This window comes from Melopsittacus undulatus, chromosome 10 (assembly GCF_012275295.1).
Source record: "Melopsittacus undulatus isolate bMelUnd1 chromosome 10, bMelUnd1.mat.Z, whole genome shotgun sequence".
NCBI lineage: Eukaryota > Metazoa > Chordata > Aves > Psittaciformes > Psittaculidae > Melopsittacus > Melopsittacus undulatus.
The window spans coordinates 22,977,561-22,996,830 of record NC_047536.1 but is presented as its reverse complement, the minus strand read 5'-3'; positions in this window follow the sequence as shown (position 1 = coordinate 22,996,830).

The following is a 19,270-nucleotide window of genomic DNA, read 5'->3' as shown; positions in this document are numbered from 1 at the left end:
GCACGGAGAAGGTTAATGAGTTTTGGCACATGTGTGCCCCAGCTCCCAGCAATCTTGCCTCGTGCTGGGATAATGAGAAGTGCCTGGAGTCATATGGAAAGGCAAACCTGTGCATGTGATCCTGCACCTGGATGCCAGCAAGGATTGCTCTGCGGGCAGCGCTGAGCACCAGTGCAGTGCAGAGAGGAGAGAGCAGCCTGGGAACATGCTATGATGTTTCTCCTGCCTTAAAACTCTCTTTGTTCAATAAATTAGGCTTTCACTGTGGAAATTGAACTGGATGGCTTATAATTTTAAGTCTCTCTCACTCAGAAGTTATTACCAGGAAAATAACATGTCTTTGAGAGAGGTTTGTGATCAGGGGAAGCTGGAGCAGGCTTGGTCTGCAGTGAGGTCTCAGCCAGACCAAGGCTAAATGGCCAGGCTCTTGCCCTGGGTCTGTGCCCTGATGGTGAGGTGAACCAGGGTGCCAATAGATGATGCTAAGGATGACTATAGAAAGGTAGATGTGTCCCCTATTTTTTTAATCATGTAGTTTCAGTGAATATAATTTGTCAAGTATTTACAAAGGAAATATGTGGTGAAGGTTCTGCTAACTGCATCTCAATCAGATGCAAATAGTGGTGTTGCTCATAGAGAACAAACAAGGAATGTTTCACAAAGGGAAAACGAGAGAAAGCCGGTGTAGGCATGAACTTGGAACAGGCTGGGTTGGTTTCATTTTGCAGTCTAGGACACACAGCAAAGCAAAATGCTTGCTCACCACAGCCTTGTACTTATGCATGAGAGATGCTTTCATCTGCTGGCTCTTTCCAAACATGAATGTGCTGACAGAAAGGCAAGCTGGGCTAGCTTGGGGAGTGCTCTACCCACATCAGCACTTCGCTCCTCACCTGTCAGAAGCCATTTACCTCTGTGGAATGCACAGCCCCGAGTATTTTGGCAGCCAACACCAGAAAAATGCTGTGATCTGGGAGCACGGAGAGCAGCAGCAGTTACACAGGCAACACTTGTGTCTTTTTGCAGGCAACCGAGAGGAGGATAGAGAGCACAACCCCACCTCTGGGCATCTGTACACTGCAGGTCTAAAGGTGGGTTGGCTCCTGGCACTCCCTGTCCTAAAATAACTGTGCAGAATCCATCTGTTTCAAGTCATGGCTAGATACTGCTCTGATCAGATCTGTTGGGGTCCCCTGTGCTGGTGTGGAGATACAGCTGGAAAGGATCCCCCCGTCTGACCACAGGAAAAGCATGACTTCAGTGCTGCAGGGAGAGTTATGCAGGAATGGCTCCTAGCTTGCAGGATTGCAGGTGTTTGTCTTTAATGGACTAATGGTCCTGTTCTGTGCTTTCCAAAGGGGTGACAGAAAACAATGTATTGGCTGGATTTTGTTATGAAGCTGATGGACACAGTAGAATCATAGAATAGTTTGGGTTGGATAGGACCTTAAGATCATCCAGTTCCAACCCCCCTGCCATGGGCAGGGACACCTCACACTAAACCATGTCACCCAAGGCTCTGTCCAACCTGGCCTTGAACACTGACAGCAATAGAATAATGTCATTGGAAATGGGGTCCCATGGAGGCAAAGGCAGGAGCCTAATGCACATGTAGGAGGGTGGAGGTTTGGAGACTTTAGCCAGGGGCATATTCAGAACACACTTTGTAAGCACAGGACAGTGGTGAAACACACCTTTGGAACAAGACAGCTCCACTCACTGACTCTTTAGATTGTATCTCTTTAGCAGCTCCCCTGGCTGGGGCATGTCATGCATTTCTCTTTGTGTGAAGACAGTGACACAAGGGGGGGAACCCATGGATGGCCATGCTCGACTGGAGTGAAGCTCTATCTTGGATACAGTCTCAGAGTTCAGTGGTGGATGCTGGCACAAAGTACAGGAACAAGGACACAAGTAGAGTGAGATATTCCTCAGCACATCCTCTTCCAGGCTCATGTGATTTTCACGTCAGGGCCCTCCTCAATCAGAAGGAGGGGTTTCTTTTTCATAAATTCATTTCACAGTTTTTGATGATGAGACTTTTATGTCTGCTTCAAGAGCTCCCAAAATGCACTTAAGGTGGTATTGCACCAGTGTGGGGAATGAAAGCTCATTTCCTCCAGCTGCATGGCGAGCCCAGGGGCTGACCTATGGTCTCACCTGCCCACTGGGATACTGGCCAAGAATGAAGTTTATGCAAGCACTGGAAGAAATGAAGATTCCTTCTTCATTACCTTTATTGAATGACATTCATGTTAAAGTTGTGCTGTGCTAACCTGTTTTGAACATTGCAAGCAGGAAACAAATCCAAGCATAAAGCCTTACCCCTGCAAAGGATAATTGAAATCAATGTGGTTGTTGTCTCTCCCTGACACTGGCACAGATGCAAAGTGTTGCTGCTGAGTATCCTGTTAATAAGTTGAAGCATTCTGGCAGTAGGTAGAGCTCAGATACTCTCCTTGTTCTACTGGTTTTGAGTGGAGGCATTGGGATCTGGAGTATCAAGACAAGGTTAGTGGGGCTTTCTTTAAAACAACTAAGAATCATCCATGTTCATAAGCTTCAGTACCTTTTTAAAGCACCTTAATTTCATGGTCACAAGGCAGTAGATTGTCAGGCACCTGCTTATCTGTATTCTTTTACTTTTTTAATGCTTTTTTTCCTTTTCCTCCAAATTCTGTGACTTTCAGATGTTGGTCATTCAGGAGGCATTCCTATTATTCCAGCATTTCTAGCCTGCTGTCATTCAGACTTCAAATCTGAGCCTAGAGCTCCCTAGTTCTGTGCTCCCTCTATGCAAAAAAAGCTGAAAAGTAGCACTCTGGCTTTTAAAGCCTGACATTCATTTTGCTCATTCTCCCCACTAGAAAATTCCTCTTTCTTCTGGAAATCTTGCAGCGGATGTTCACCTTCCAGCTCTCCTCCTGCCTTCCTCTTCCTGCAGAAGGGGTGGCAGCTCACATTACTGACTTCAGGCTGCACTGAATCAGATGTTCTTATTCCTTCAGAGTGAGACAGGCAGGGCAAGTTATTCCAGGAAGACATTTGAGAAGAAAATGTGTTCAGCACATTTCCTTCTGGAAGGAAACCAGAAAGTGACGAGGTACAGGCTTGCCAGGGTGGACCTGCCCTGCTGGGCAACATAGGCTGCCTCCTGGGATACTTACAGCATGAAACCTATTCTATTAGCCTCCTGTAATGATAGTGAATCAGATGAACCAACTCGAGCTTGAGGGGAAGGATGTCTCAATTGGCAAGTAGCTTAGGTAGTTACTCCTTTAAGGGCTTTGAAATGGCAAGGTGCATTTCAGATATCATCAAAAATGTTCTTCTAGTTGCCTCTGTGTTTCTCTATTAATTAGAAGTTTAATTTTGTCAGCAGTTCTATGCATGTGTTTTGCAAAGGGATTGCATGTTGTTTGTAAGCACCATGGTGACAGTGAGGATGTTATTTTCCTTGATATCATAAAATTAATTGCAATTAAGGAATTACAGTGTTATAGGTTCAACATTGCACATATTAAATAGATGGAAAGCTTTAGAGGAGATGAATCTCCACATATCAGTTGTGAGCTGGAAGTCCTTGCTCAAGTTCAGAAGGGTGTTGTAACAATGTCCTGCAAGGACTGGTACATGGTCTGAATGCAATATCGATAGTATTTGTGTTGATGACCCAGGAAAAGATATGAAATGGTCACAGATGGAGCTTCAGCTGGCAAAAAGACCTGGGGAGATGATGGACAGATCTTATTAGTGCGATAAGGCAACCTGACTTATTTGGGAATCTCAGCATATGCAAATAATAGGGATGGATGTGAAGTCATTCCCATGGGAGTAAAGGCTATACCCGTAATGGAGACATAACTGTGCTGGGAAGCACTGAGGCATGGAAGGTGTGAGTGTAATCAGCACTCAGTGTGAAGGTCCACAGCAATGTGCCAGTCAGAAGTACACTGTTTAGTAATAGCCATTGTTTAAGGAACATCCTCCTAAATTGGAGGAGGTATTTAGAGATGCACCAGAGGAAAGATTAAATAACGACATAATGTCAGGGTGGTGGATAACTCCAGAAGTCCAGTCAGACAAACTTTAGCCAAGAGGAGGTCAAGGATGAGTGATCCCAAGGTGACCAAATAATGTAGGGAAATTTAATACTACAAATATGATGAGATCTGCAACTAAAAGCACAGGATAAATGATTCAGACTTCAAATAAGGTGTATGTTTTTTTAACAAAGGACAACTTTGTTAAAACAATGAATGATTCTCCATTGCATAAACTGAAAAATAATAGATGGATGTTTTTATTATGGGTACTGCCTGGTTCAAACGTGAACAGAGTTAAGTCTATAGTGTGGAGGTGTAGACAGACCTGATGACCCTCTGGGACATCCTCAGTAAGACAGGACTGTGATGCATGAAGCTATATACTGATTTCTTACCTAGACACACTGCTACACTAACAGGGACCCAGTTTCCTCTTACTACCCAGTGGCAGCATTGTTGTCTGACATGGATAAAATCACACAGGTTCTGTTCATTTAATATATACATATAGATAGATAGATATTGTTAAATCCATGGCTGGACCTTGTTCAGTTCTGCAGTGCAGGGAGCTGCTTCTGTAGCCCATTGTGCAGCCCTAATGCTGAATTCCTGCTACAAGCCATCAAAGGCAGCATTTTGTGAAGATCTCTAGAGGCTGGATATGTTTGTGGGAGCCATTAGAAGACATAGCGGGAATGAAAGCTTGTGGAAGCCCTTGATGAGGGGAGATGTGCAGATGCTCTTAATAAGCACAGCCAGGTCTGGTTTTCATGTGCTATTATTAAAGCAGCAGAGAGCCACTTGGATGGGTGTTGAAAGAAGAATGGAGTCCTGTATTTTTACCAGTGAGCTCTTTCCTTTGTTCCCACGTACCTTTGGGGTCCATGTCTAGTGCTCCTGCATTCACCTCCTTTCCTCCAGAGTGGAAGCAGATAACCAGATTTATAAATAAGTAAATCCTTCTCATTCCACATCGTTTCAGTGCCTTTTAGCTCTGCCATAACAGATGACCTGCTGAACTCTGATGTTCAGTAGCTCAGCCTGGGGACAGTTGTTAATCAGGAGTGCTGTTAGACTGCTTAACACAGCCCCTTCCCTTCCTGCCTCTCACCAGGACCAGGTTCTGCTGCTTGCCCTCACCTGCACTTGCAAATATTTCACCTTTTAAAAGCACAACCGGATGCTGCTGTCAGTCTGCACAAGGTTTTAGGTACAACAGAGGTGCAGATTCACATGCTCATTATTCCGGTGCCAAGTTAGGTAACTAATCTAGCTGATATTTAACCTTGTTCACTTTTGGGATACATAAGAGGAATGAGGATCACCAACAAAGTGGTCCTTTTCCACTCTTTTAAAAGCCAGTGACAATCCCTTATGTCTTGTCAGTGCCTAATTATATCCTCCTCAGATTCATGTAGACACAGATATTTTCTCTCTGTGATTCTTTATTTCCCATCTTTCTCTGTGAACTGCCATTTAATTTTATGAGTTTCAGAAGTGATTATGTGCCTGAAGTTTGGAGTCTTTGATTGCACCCCATGAGATCTTTGCAGAAGCATCTCACAACAATCTAAGATGTGGAGTCCAGTGCTGCAGAAGTACTTTTTCTTGTGGTGCCTAATTAAACGCCTCATCACAGGCATAAACATGTCCTGGGAGTGCTGTGAAGCAGGGAAGGCACTGGTGCCTGTCAAACCTGGCAGTGCAGGTGCAGCCTCTGACAGCTTTGCCAACTGCTGAAAGCGAGGCAGGGTTTCAGAAGAAAGATCACTTCATGATTCCCTGGTTTCTTCTAGCCTCTTCCTGTATATCAGCCATCATCAGGCAGACACATATGGTCATTCTCACATTGCAGCAAGAGTATTGCAGACCTACTGTGTCTGCTGTTTACTACTGTGTGTGCAACACCTTAACCAAATGTCATTTATCCTCTTGTCCTGGGTTTGGCTGGAATGACTGGAGCAAAAATACAAGTTTGCTGGAATAAGAGCAGAAGTTTACCAGCCTGACATCCTTTCTACATTGTCAGGTCTGCTGAGTAATCTTACAGCTCCTCCCTGGAGCTCACTCACAGAGAACAGACTCTAAATAATTTGTGCCTGCTGTTATGGCACTAATTTCATATTCATTTGCTAATCTGCCTGGCCACACACATGAAGGACTCTAAATGTGATAGATGTTATTAATCCTGGTATTGAATTATAAATCTGCTCTGGCTGGTTAAAGTGATGCAGTATCTGCCTCTCCCTGGTCTGTACACAGCGTTGCTCTGTCGCTCCTGCCATGGCCTGCAGCCTCCTGGTATAGCCTATGGGAAAGTTTAACTGGGGCTGTTCTGAGCACTAACCTAGTTAAGGACCTCAGTACTGGGTTATTTGTGTAGCTGAAGCACTCAAAACCACTGGCCAAGGAAACTTGTGTTAGAATCTGCTCTTTCTTGAGATATGCTGTGCTTACAGCTCAGGGGATGCTGCAGAGACTAACCACTTCCAGAGCCTCTGTCATCATGGAAAGCCTGAAAAGCCAGAGGTCTGCCAGATGCAGATCTCTTCAGTGACTGATGTTTGTACTGAGTTTGAGGCAAAGGTTCATGCTGGTAAAAACTTTATTGAAAGCTCAAAGCTGTCAGGTCTGTGAATGCTGTCTGGTGGAGCTGCCAGGGGTCTCTACATGTGTTCTGGATGGTGCTGCTGACCTCTGAAGATGGAGTTCTACATGTTTTCCAGTCACAAGACAGCAGCAGTGGTTGTATTTGACCCTTTTTCTAACACCAGCAACTCTGCTCCCTTGCTTTCAGGCTCTGCTCCTCTAGTACGGGGGATAGTCCTTCTTTCATGCTCTGCCTTGGGAAATAGCACTGGGATGGCTGCCTCTTAAAGGAATATTTGCTGGCAAGCTCCAGGTTTTCTGTATATTCAGAGACAGGGTCTTGATCAACCTGAGGTGCTCCAGAGGTTTCCTTCTCTTCAGCAAGCCAAACTGTGTTTGCAATGGTGGTGAGGGTCATGCAGGCTATTGTACTCTGTGCTCATTGGAGCAATAGGACAAGGGGTGATGGATTCAAACTTAAGCAGGGGAAGTTCAGGTTAGTTAAAGAAGAAGTTCTTTACAGTGAGGGTGCTGAGGCACTGGCAAAGGGTGCGCAGAGAAGTGGTGAATCTGGGCAGAGATTCACAGTGGTGCTGACCTGTCTGGGGTAATGTGCTTTGCTGATCACCAGCTCACAGTGGCCAGAGGGCTGTGCTGAAGAAGGTGGATGAGATATTATTCCCATAGTGGCCAGCCTCCACAGTTTATATAGCAATGTGTCCTTCAGAAATAAGCATGCTGTTTGTCCCCTATTACTAATAATTACTATTACAGGTAGAAAGGAGTCTAGTGACAAATACATTATATAGACCTGTGTGAATGCTATCAGGCTTTTATTATTATCTCCTGGCTAGGTTATTATTCTGCTCCCTTGATGATTTTTTCTACTGCATTTCTGTCAGCAGCTGTGTTTGTCAGCCTGCTGCATTAACACATGTGCTTTTGCCTCCTTGATCCTTATTAGCTACAGGAACCTGGTAAGAGAAGGATAGGTTTAGTGGTTTCACATCACATTTGAGAAGCATTTAACTTCTCCACATCACAGTGCCCCAGGGGAGACAAGGGTTTGTTGACTGACCCAAGCCTAAGTAGCCTATGTGGCTATAACAGGGGTAGCCTGCTGAGCTCCTTTTTGTTTCTATACAAACATTTTCCATGTTGTTGAACATATTAAAGCAGAAACCAAACCAACTGGGGGTGGTGAGGTGTGGGCAATTGGGGAGGACAGTTCTGCTTCCTGGGTTCCTGCTCTGCAGGAAGCACCAGCAAAAAGTATTTAAAGCAATTAAAGCCCCTTTTTTGTGTATCCCAGACTACTTAATTGTTGAGATTTAAGCACTGAATCAGTTCACAGTCCATATATTCTGTTATTTGGCCTCTGCACACAGAAATCGGATACTTCCAGGGAAGTTGATGTCCACGCTAAAATCCACAGTCAATTCTCGCTGTGCCTCTGCCTCTGTGTGTGCAGGGAAGTTAAGGATACTCATGAGTTGCCCACTGAGGATATTTAAGGAAGTCCTCTGTGACAGCTCTTCTTTGGCAGGTTTATGTCCTTAGACCAACTTATATCCTCAGACTGATAACAGCAGCGCTACTACTGCTGGGGCATACGTGACTCAGGTGCTCTTGTGGGGTTTGCTTAATTGCTTCCCAATGTTATATTGCTAAAGTTTGCTTTTGCTCTGAAACAAGAAGAGCTTTAACTCTAGGCACCTAGGACAGCCAAAGCCCTACGCACCTTCGCCAGCCTTCTCTATAGTCTGGTAGCTGCATCCCTTGTGTTTTTCAGGCCACCAACCTAAGACTGCTGTATTGTTTTAACACACAAACCAGAATAAAAGTCCTGAAGTGGTCAAGGGTTTGGGAATCTGATGCAAAAGTCACTTCTGCAGCCCTGCTCAGCACTGCCTGTGAGGAGGCAGCAGTTAATATTTACAGGTTGTCTATATTCCATAGGCCTTCTGCCCATCAGCACCACAAGCATTTATTTGTATATCAGCATCTCATCCATTGCCTGATGGACAAGCTCCTTCCAGGGGCTGTGTTGTACTGCAGAAATAGAGAGATTTGTATTCAAGCCTAGCCATCACTAAGTGATGTGATGCAGTGACAGCCATAAAGTTCCTAGATTGAGTTGTTACATGATTAATAGCAACAGGAACAGCTTAATAGGTAAAGCCATTTCCCTTACCTGGGATCTATTTGGGGACTTATCACTGTAGAGCTTGAATGAACTGAACAAGGATGTTATTGCTAATGAGTGTGTATGACCACAGGCCAATACTGAAGGCTGCTGATAAATGGCCTGTCTCACCAAGCACCTCTCTCAGCCTCTTCCTGGAGTTTCATCCTACCTGGGGGCCAGTGGCAAGCAGAGCCAGGCAGGTTGCCACCAGAGAAGACAGTGTCAGTCATAATAATTATCTTTCATTCGTATCATTGTGATGGATTCAAATATATAAAGCTGTGTGAGGTAGTCTGGTGTAATTTGCCCTGTTGAAAAAAGATCAACTGCTCTTTTATGAGGATGATGCATGTAAATAGCATCTCTCTTGAAATAGCTGCGAGCTTGTATTTTAATATGCATTTTTACCTCCCTTCAAAGAAAGAACAACAAAGCACATTAATGGTAGAGTTCCTGTAAATTGTGACCATTTGCTAAGCAGTCCTCATGTTGATACATTCTGCTGCTGAACTAGCAAAAGTTATTCTGCCTCTACAAAGGTGCAAATTAAAACAGCCCAATAGCACTCTGAAGCTCTTCCTGAGAAGCCTGCTCAGGGAATAGGGACACACAACACCTCTTATTTTGTGGCTCATGCCTTAAACTGCTTTGTAAAGGTAGAAGTCTTGCTCAATTCCAGCTTGAGACAGGACAGCAGAGAGCATCAGTGCTGGGAGCTTGCTGGTGCCTGCCTCTGCCAAAGCAGCTATTGGTCCCAGCATCTTTCTTGGAGTAGTGGAACAGAAGGAGTAAATGCATCTTCTCAGCTTAAAATACTGCACCTTTGCTAGCTGAAAGTCCACCTCCTATTGCTGATGCCTTCCCATAAGTGCCAAACTCCAAATCATCGGTTCTGGGCCCTACAAAGTAAGCAGAACTTCACTGCCAGCGGAGCACAAAACCCAAACATGGCATTTTCTGGGCATATTCTATGTGACTTTCCTCTGTCTCATATATATTGCTCATGACTGTGCCTGTCCCTGTTGCTGTGGTCTGCTGGTGGCCCAGGAGGCTCTTGCAGTTGGTCTGCAGCTGATGCACAGGCTTATCACATCTGCATGGTGCTAGTGACAATCCAGCTGACCCAAGGACATTGTGGCCCAGGGTAATGCTGACAGCACTCTGAGGCCCAAATAATATGGGGGATGTGAATTTTGAAGGGGTAGACTCAGCCTACACTGCACAGAGTTTGTCTCATGGTACCTGTGTTAGGACAAGAGGAGCGAACTTGGTTGGTTGTCCCAGTCACTATAAACACAAGATGAAGCTCAGCTACTTCTAGGCTGGAGCACAAAACTGACAGCAGAGTCAAACAAAGGGCAGGCAGAAGGTATCACTATTCCCCCATTTTACAGAAGAATCAGAACTAGGAGAGATTGAAGGTGTTGGCCAAGGACCTGAGCATGTAGCAGTACCACGATGTCAGCTCATGGCTGAGCTGTCCTTTACAGATCTGCCTGGACCACAGAGCAGATGTCACCATACCTGTCCCCTGCAGCAGCTGACCCTCCCTTGTCCCCCTTCTCCCTGCTGTGTGGAAGGGACAGTCATCTTTTGGGCAGCCCTGCTCTGGTGGACAGCATTTCTGAAGCTCTCCCTTCATTTCCAAGTAACCCTGAGATGCATAAACTTCCTCTCCCCTTCTGCTGTAACTGCTAATTTGGCTCTTGTTATTGGGTTATTTATAGCACCTCTGCAAAGTGTTTTGGAATCAGTAGAAGGGCATGGTGCTAAATACAATAGCATCACCTCATGAGAGCTGACATTTAAAAACAGGGGATCTAATTACTGAAACCAAGGGAGATGGCAAATGTCGAGAAAAGCCAGTGTCTGTTGGCTTGATACTATGACTCCTAAACTGCTGCTTTGGCCTGCAGCAGGCAGAGGAGCTGTCTGCAGCCCATGGTGTTTCCCAGGAGGAAAACTCTAGCACCTCTTCAGAGGATGTAACATGTGCTTCTTTCTCCTGTGCTGTCTGAAAACAGCAACATGAGGCTGTGCTTGTTCTTGACTGACAAGTAAACCTCCTACCACCATCATCCCCACATCCTGGCCCTTCTACCCTAGTTGGGAAGGTCAAGTATCTTTCTAAACCTGATCCTAAGGTTTCCAGCCAGAGTGAGTCTAAAACAAAGAGCAGCTTTGAGCCCTGCTTTCTTCTTACAGAGGAATTCCATTGTAGAATCATAGAATGGTTTGGGTTGAAAAGGACCTTAAGATCATCCAGTTTCAAACCTCTGCCATGGGCAGGGACACCTTCCATTAGAGCAGGTTGCTCCAAGCCCCATCCAGCCTGGCCTTGGACACTGCCAGGGATGGGGCAGCCACAAATCTCAGGGCACCCTGTGCCAGCACCTCAGCACCCTTAAAGAATTTCTTCCTTAAATCCAACCTGAACTTCCCCTCTTTCAGTCTGAGTTGATCACTCCTTGTCCTATCACTACAGTCACTGTTGAAGAGTCCCTCTCCAGCATCCCTGTAGCCCCCTTCATACATTGGAGGCTGCTCTGAGGTCACCACACAGCCTCTTTTCTCTAGGCTTTCCTACGCTGTAGAGCATGTCCAAGCTGCCTGAAATAGTGCAGCTGCCTAAAAGCCCAAGTTAATATTCATGCATCGTGCAGAATTTCAAATGCATCCACCCCTCATCAGCAACGTCAAACTGTCTTGACAGTTAATGAGCTAGGCACAGACTCTAACCCAGCAAGTTGTAACTGAATAAATATGATAAACAACCTGTTTCCAGATGGCTTTTTATGTAAAACTATTTACGCAGTGTTGATAGATGGCAAATTTTATGCCAATAAATCCTCGTATTTTAAAACATTTGCCTTCTTAATTGCCCAGTTTACATGTAAAATATGTTTATGTACATTGTTAAGTTGGAAAGTGACATAGGAACATCTCTGGACTGAGCAAGCTCTATTGCTGCAGTGGTCCATCTGTCTGCACACACAGGAGGAACAGTGTCATAGGAATGTCACCTGTGAAATCCTGCACATCATAGGAGTCAGACTTCGATCAAGGCTGGCGTGAAAATATTTGTTGCTGTTAAGTCCTTGTCGCTTGCTTTCTATTTGAAGGGAACTTGAAGCCCTGACCCTTGAGGCTGCTGGCACCTTGAAAACTGCCAGGGATAAAACTGGTGCTGGGAGCAAGGCTCTGGTTTGACAGTGGGTGCTGGTGCTACTGCAGTCACCAGTTGTGGACTGTCTGCTTCACATCTCTGAAATGGGACAGCTTGTATTTCATCTCCTGGGAATGGCTTTGGGTAAGCCCAGTGATGGCTTTGAAGTACCCTAACCCTGCAGACATTGACATCTAGGGAAGAAGTCAGCTGCACCCCAGCACTAGAGAGTCTCTTGCAGCCTCCCAGGATCTGTTTCCCACTGAGGTGTCCCACGATACTGTGCTCAAGAAGACAGCCAAAATCATACAGTAGCAGGCAGCATTGGGTGCCATTCAGCTCTGGTGCTGAGCCTTGATCCCTAACCACCAAAGCACCTGGTGACTACAAGGGGATCTTCCATGGAGTGCTGGCTTCATCCCAAGGAGCTCAGCAGTAGAAAATATAGGACAGACAGAGCCCAATTAAACACATAGCCTTCTAATGCAATTAGTTCATGGTTTATCTGCATCCTTATTGCTGTCTATGTGCTCCAGGAGATTCAGTCACAATTGCAGAACAGGTTGGGTTAGGAAGGAACTTAAGATCTTCTATGTCCAAACTTCTATGACAGGCAGGGGCACCTTATGCTAGACCAGGTTGCTCCAAGCCCTGTCCAACCTGGCCTTGAACACTTCCAGGGATGGGGCAGCCACAGCTTCTCTGGGCACCCTGTGCCAGTGCCTCAGCACCCTCGCAGTAAAGAACTTCTTCCTTTTATCTAACCTAAGTCTCCGCTCTTATAGTCTAAACCCATTGCCCCTTGTCCTATTGCTACAGTCCCTGATGAAGAGTCCCTCCCCAGCATCCTTGCAGACCACTTCAGATCCTGGAAGCTGTTCTGAGTTCTCCACGCAGCTTCTCTTCTCCAGGCTGAACAGCCCCAATTTCATGGTTTGGTTTCTCCAAACCTTTCTCCCAGATCTTCCATTATCATCCTGTGCCTGTACCGAGCACGTGCCTGAGATGCTCTCTTTACCAACACAATCACACTCACAGCTTTATTTGATTTTCTCTATGGCTGATAGCGGGTCAGACCACTTCTCCTTCACCCACTGTGGAGAGAAGGGGGAGAAGGGGCACATCCCTGCCTCCCTAACAATTCCTGCATAGACATCCTGCTGACCACACAATTTAAATGTAGCAGAGCCTATAAATTGAGGCCAAATGAAATTTATTGTTCAGACTCAGTTAAAGCCCCACTGACATCACCTACAGATCCGGGATGTCACATGGATTCATGGATCCATGACCCACGGCATCAGTCCACAACGGCAGACCCACTGTTCTGAGGAGGAGTGTCTCCAAATGGCTGCCCAAGGGGCTCCATTTGCACCCTACTTGAATCCAGTGGTGAGGTACCCCCTGTTAGCTCAGGACCCAACTTCCTCCCCTTGTACCTGCTGCCCACCACCAGGAAGGAACAAGAGAAGTAGCTGGGCAATGGCAGAGGAAAGCAATGATGTGACAATGCAGCAACATGGCAATGCGGTGATGTGAAAACAGAAAGGTGGCACATGATGGCTTAAGGCAGCAACATGGCAACATCATGAGTGCCCAATGGACAACTTCTCTATGAAGCTGCACTCTGGGAAGACCATCTGCAGGGATTGCAGCCGCTGCTTCTGGAGTGAGCAGAATGAGCACAGGGTCACAACTCCACACAACACAGCTCTCTTGGAAGGAGCCATGGAGCACCGCTTCACTGCTGGCACTCAAAGGGCAGAGGCACTGAGTGCACAGGGATGGAGGGGAGAGGTGAGCAGCAGGACCATGGAGAGGGCTCAGGCTGGGAGCCTGGGCCATAGGGTCTGCTCTGGGGCCTTGGGATGTGCCCTTTCTTGCAACTGCCATGCACGAGACTGATGGAGCTACTTAGTGCTGGAGTGTCTCTTCCTAGCTCAGACAGCACTTGGGAGCAGTAACTGCTGTGCAGATGCACTCTGAGCTGCTGAAGCTCCCACTTGGGGTCAAGATCCATGTGAAGCCCTGCTCCAAGGCTGTCTTCAGCAGGGGAATGCTGGGGGAAAAGGTAAAGGAAGTAGAAAGGGGTAGTAAAGCTCTTCTTTACGGGGTCCCCATCATTCAGAGGAGTCCTTGAGGCCACCTACCCTACAGCAGGAGCTGCAGTTGGGCAGGGCTGGGGAGGCAAAGGAAGCTTCTGGCTCCATGGTGCTGAGAGTAAGAACTTGGCCATAGCAGTGCTCTAGGCTGGCCAGGGCTGCATGGAGGAGTATTGATAGAGGAAAAGACATGGCTGGAGGCAGCCTTTCAGCTTAGCTCCTTACAGATGCAGCACTGGGTGCTCTCACCCGAGCATTAAACATCTTGTGAACACAACAAGGTACAACAGTAGGTAGCCATCAGACAGAAAATGTATGCAAACACAGGGTTTCTTCTCGATTGGAGAGGCTCTTTAGAAAGTATTGTTCCTCTGTAGTGGGAAGTAAGCCAGGAATTAGTCTGTGCCTTGGAGGTTTGGTAATGCCACCCTGTGTGTGTCAGGAGCATGAAGCACATTTGACTTTTCTTCCCTCACCTGCCCCGTTCATACTCTGCTACAGCTTCCACTCTCCTCCTGGGTTTTTGACCTAGGTGATCCCTACTGTTGCTGACTGGGCACAGAGTACAGCAGCCTGCAGGAGCACCACCATTGCAAACACATCTGCTAGCTGAAGAGAGGGGATTCCATCACCGGAGATGGTCAAGCTGCTTGGAGCTATCAGGGTCATAGAAAAGGTTCCCTGTGAGCGGGTTCCAAATGTGTTCACGGAGCAGCTCCCTTTCCACTGCTCGGGGCTGGCTCAGGGGAGGCAGCTGTGGGGCTGGTCTGACCATGCCGGGGGCTCCCTGCCCTCATCCCCCATAGGTGGTTTGCACGCCGAAGGAGTTCAACCAGTACCGGCAGTACCTGACTGCACACAGGCTGAGGAGGAGAAAACGAAGAGGGGAGCGGAGGTAGGAAGGGCAGAGCGGAGCCCTGCGGCTGGGGCTCTCCTGCTGCATGTGGGGAGCAGGCAGGGCACAGGAGCTGGGGCTGTGCTGCGGGCGGCGCTGTGCCAGGGCAAGGGGCACCCATCAGGGAGCGGAGCCAGCGCAGGGTGCGGGGTGGGCACGAAGGACACTTGTTGGCAGCGTGGTGCTGAGGGAAGCCCTTGTTCCCTCGCCCTGAGTCTGGAGCAGAGCCCGGCTTCCGTTGGAGCCGCAGCACAAGGGGTGAGCGCTCGTCCACGCAACAGCGGGACACAGCCGGCAGCGCCTTTCAGGAACGGCTCCAGCAGCAGCTGCCCAAAGCCAGGAATGTCCGCAAAGCACCGGGACCCAGCAGCTCCTCCTGCCTGCGAGAGCGGAGGCGGAAACCACCCTGTCCACCTGCAGCCGCGGGCATCAAGCACTAGGTGAGAACCAGGAGGTTCAAAGCGGCTTTCAACGAGGACAAAACCAACTCGCAGCCAGAGCAGGGACAGAGAGATGCCCGAATGCCCGGGAGTGGCACCGCTGTTGCTGACTCAGAGAAGAAGCCATACATGGCTGCAGTCAGTTTACAGAAGCATCTGAACAGGATGCAATTGAAGCAGAAATACGGGCACGTGCATGGAGAAAGAAAAACAGCTTCCAGTAGAGCATCATTACAGGCATCCCTCGAGAGGCTCGCTGGAGATGCACACGATGCCTGCTGAAACTTAGGAAACCTCTGGAGCATCTCTGAATATACAGAAAACCTGGAGCTTGCCAGCAAATATTTCTCTAAGAAGCAGCCATCCCAGTGCTATTTCCCAAGGCAGAGCATAAAAGAAGGACTATCCCCCATACTAAAGGAGCAGAGCTCAGAAACAAGCAAGGCAGCAGAATTGCTGGTGTTACAACAAGGGTCACATACAACCACTGCTGCTGTCTTGTGACCAGAAAGCATGCAGAATGCCAGTAGCACCATGCAGAATGCATGTAGAGATCCGGGGCAGCTCCACCATATAGCACACACAGACCTGACACCCTTATGCTTCCAATAGTTTCCTCTCAAGTGTTTGCTGGTGCCTCCTTTCATTCAAAGGGGGCCCACAATGTCTGGGTGTTTTCCCTCCACTATCAGACTCCTTCCCTCCCTTCCACAGCCCTTGGCCATGCTTTACAGGGAATCTGAACTAGGAAAGCCAGAAGGAGACAGCATGTTTGTCTCAGTTCGTAAGCTTTGCTGCAGGGCTAGCGGAAGGACAGGTCCAGCTCTAGAAGCCTGGTGTTCACAATGTGTGAAGGACAATGTTGGTCTTTGCCTTGAGATCCTTCTTCTCTTTCTGCTTAGATTGAGCTCGCTCTGCAACATTCCTGGTGTAAGAATCACCTTTTCATCGCTACGGACCCAAGACCAGAATTGTCCATTTCCACTCATTCTCTTAATTTTGAAGGTACATTGGCATTTTCAGTTCCCAGCCCTTACAAAGTGAGTATGATTCTCAATATGTTTGCTCGCCAAGCACACCCAAGGGTTTTCTTTCAAACTAGGGACAAACTGTTCTTGGGTTTCTCCTTCCTTCCTTGAGTGAAAATCCATAATGCATATGTCCATCCTTCTATCACTGAGAATTCAATGGGACAGAAATCCAGGAGGATTGATCATGACAAACATTAACATAAATTGACACCAGATTCTTTCCTTTGAAAATGTTTACTCATTGAGGATTCTGGGCAGCTGGTGTGCTCCATTCCACAGTATATAGGGTGTTCTATTTAGTCTGTAACTCATTTATTGGGTATTTATAGAAGAGGGCTTCCCTGAGCAATAAAAACCAGAGGGCTTTGCTCACAACAGCTATGTCCTTCTGACAGGTTTATTTTGCTTTATTCTCTAAGGAATAAGCTTGCTTCACTCTGTTTTCACCTTAGCCACTGAAGTCATTACAGCAAAGCTTGCCCTGTCTTTGGTGATGTTCAGACACTGTGGTCCTGGTTGGTCCTTCCAGGACTGTGAAGGAGGTCAGGACAGACCTGACCGAAATCTTGATTTTTAATCCTAATCTGACATGGGGATAATTTTTTGTCTGTTTTGAAATAGGAAGAATTTTCACCAGATGAGAAAACCTTTTCCCATTTCTGCTCCAGTTATCACTGTGATGGGCATTTTTAGATATGATTTTTATGAGAAAAGTGGCTGAGGAGAAGTCCAGGACCTTCCCTGATAACTTGTATGTTCTGTGCAGCCATTGACTGACACCCTGTGTTAAACCCCCTGAAGCATCAGGTTTGCTAGGACAGCCACATTTGCCTGGGCCAACACAGTACATGAAGCTCACAAGGAAACCCAGAGAACAAAGGGATAAGATTCTCTTCATCAGGGACTGTAGTGATAGGACAAGGGGTGATGGGTTCAAACTGAAAGAGGGGAAGTTCAGGTTGGATATGAGGAAGAAGTTCTTCACTCTAAGGGTGCTAAGGCATTGAACAGGTTGCCCAAAGAAATGGTAAATGCTCCATCCCTGGCAGTGTTCAGGGCCAGGTTGGACAGAGCCTTGGGCAACACGGTCTCTCCAGTGGGAGACATCACTGTCCATGGCAGCAGTTTGAAATTGGATGATCTTAAGGTCCTTTCCAACCCGAGTTATTCTACGATTTTATGATGCTCACACAGCACCCATATTCATCAGGAGCTCCTATGGAGGCTGGATTAAACTGGAATTGATACAGCAAAGAAATGCAGCCTCACTTCACCTCATTTCCCCCAGAAAAGGAATTAGTCCTTCAACACCAAAGCACCTCACTCCCACCTCCATCACCATTTTCAAATGGTCCCACAAAGGCTGGCCAAAAACAAGGGGGAATGGAAAGATGAGTGCCCAGCCACCACCACAGGCATGAGCCCATAAAGCAGCAGCTCATCTGCAGGTTCTCCCATCTCCTTTTTTCATTCCATGTTTCAGTGTCATTTGAGAGTCCTCTCAGTTTTTAAACCACACAGATTTTGACATTTTATTACTTGCCTGTCTCTGGTTTATGGTTATTAGGATGGGTGAAAAATTAAGGTTCCTGGAGGTTGTTGTGAAAACCTCTATTTATTTAAAAGGCATGTAAAAAATGGCTGCATCTCCTGCAGGTGACATGATGAGATTTAGGATCATTTCAGGCTCTCAACTGCTTTGCAAAATGAGCATGGTACTTCCTGTGTCAGAAGCTCAGCCCCAAGTCCTTTCTGCCTACCCAGTAGCTTTCTTTTCAGACCCGCAGAGCTTCCAGAGTCCAGGACACTTATCTGGCAGGGACTGTGGGCACAAGGTGATGTCTGAACTCCTTCACATAAAGCTGTCCATGGTGCTGTGATTTCAAGGCAGGGTGGGTGGCTAATGTATGTTACCCAAGACAGCACGATCCGTTATGTGAATGGTCCAGTAGCTGAGGTCTGTATGAAACTGAGGAGACCAGCTTTTAGCTTAGATGTGCTGAAGGCAATAAAGGTAACAAAGCCTGTAAGAGATCATATTTTCATTCTAGCTTATTTCATGGTCCAGACACAGATTGACAAAATTTGCTCTCATAAAATTATTTTATTATAGGGATCATATTTTGGATTCCTGCGGTTCCACACCAACTCTGGCTGCAGGAAGCACTGCAGGCTAGGAAGGGGAATGTGCTATAGTCTTGCCCTGGTTTAAGCTGCTGCAAAAATCAGCTCCATAGGTGGTGGAAACCCAGAATGTTAAATATGTCTGTGCTGTGAACTACAGAACCAATGGCAAGCTGCTAAATCAGTCTCCCAAGAACTCAGACAAAACACAGCTCTTCAAGTGTTTACACCTTCAGTCAGCTTTTGCCTACCTGAGGAGAAAGTCTTTGCTTTACCAGGAAGATCTTGGAGAAGCTAAGGATTTAGGCAGGTCAATCCCAGGATCAGTAATGGTCTCCAAGCCTGGCTCCTGTTCTCCCTGGTAAAGGTGAGGTCTCACGTTGCACATTAGGAGCTACCTCTGAAAGCAAGGGATTAGATGAACATTGGGTTTCACAGTCCCATAGGACAGTGAACTGAGGGAGCTTGTGCCCCTATTTTTTCAGTCTCTTCTCCTTCCTGGAAGTGAGGAATTAGTCATGTGCTGATGAAGTCTGTTGAGAACAATTTCTTAATGCCTAAATAAGTTGTTTGACAAAGGAGTACGCAAGCCCAGGGATCGCTTCTCACCAAGGTTCTCTCCTGTGCAAGTGGAGATGACCATGGCAGCACATGTCCATGGTCCAGCTGTGTCTGTGCTGCTGTGCTGC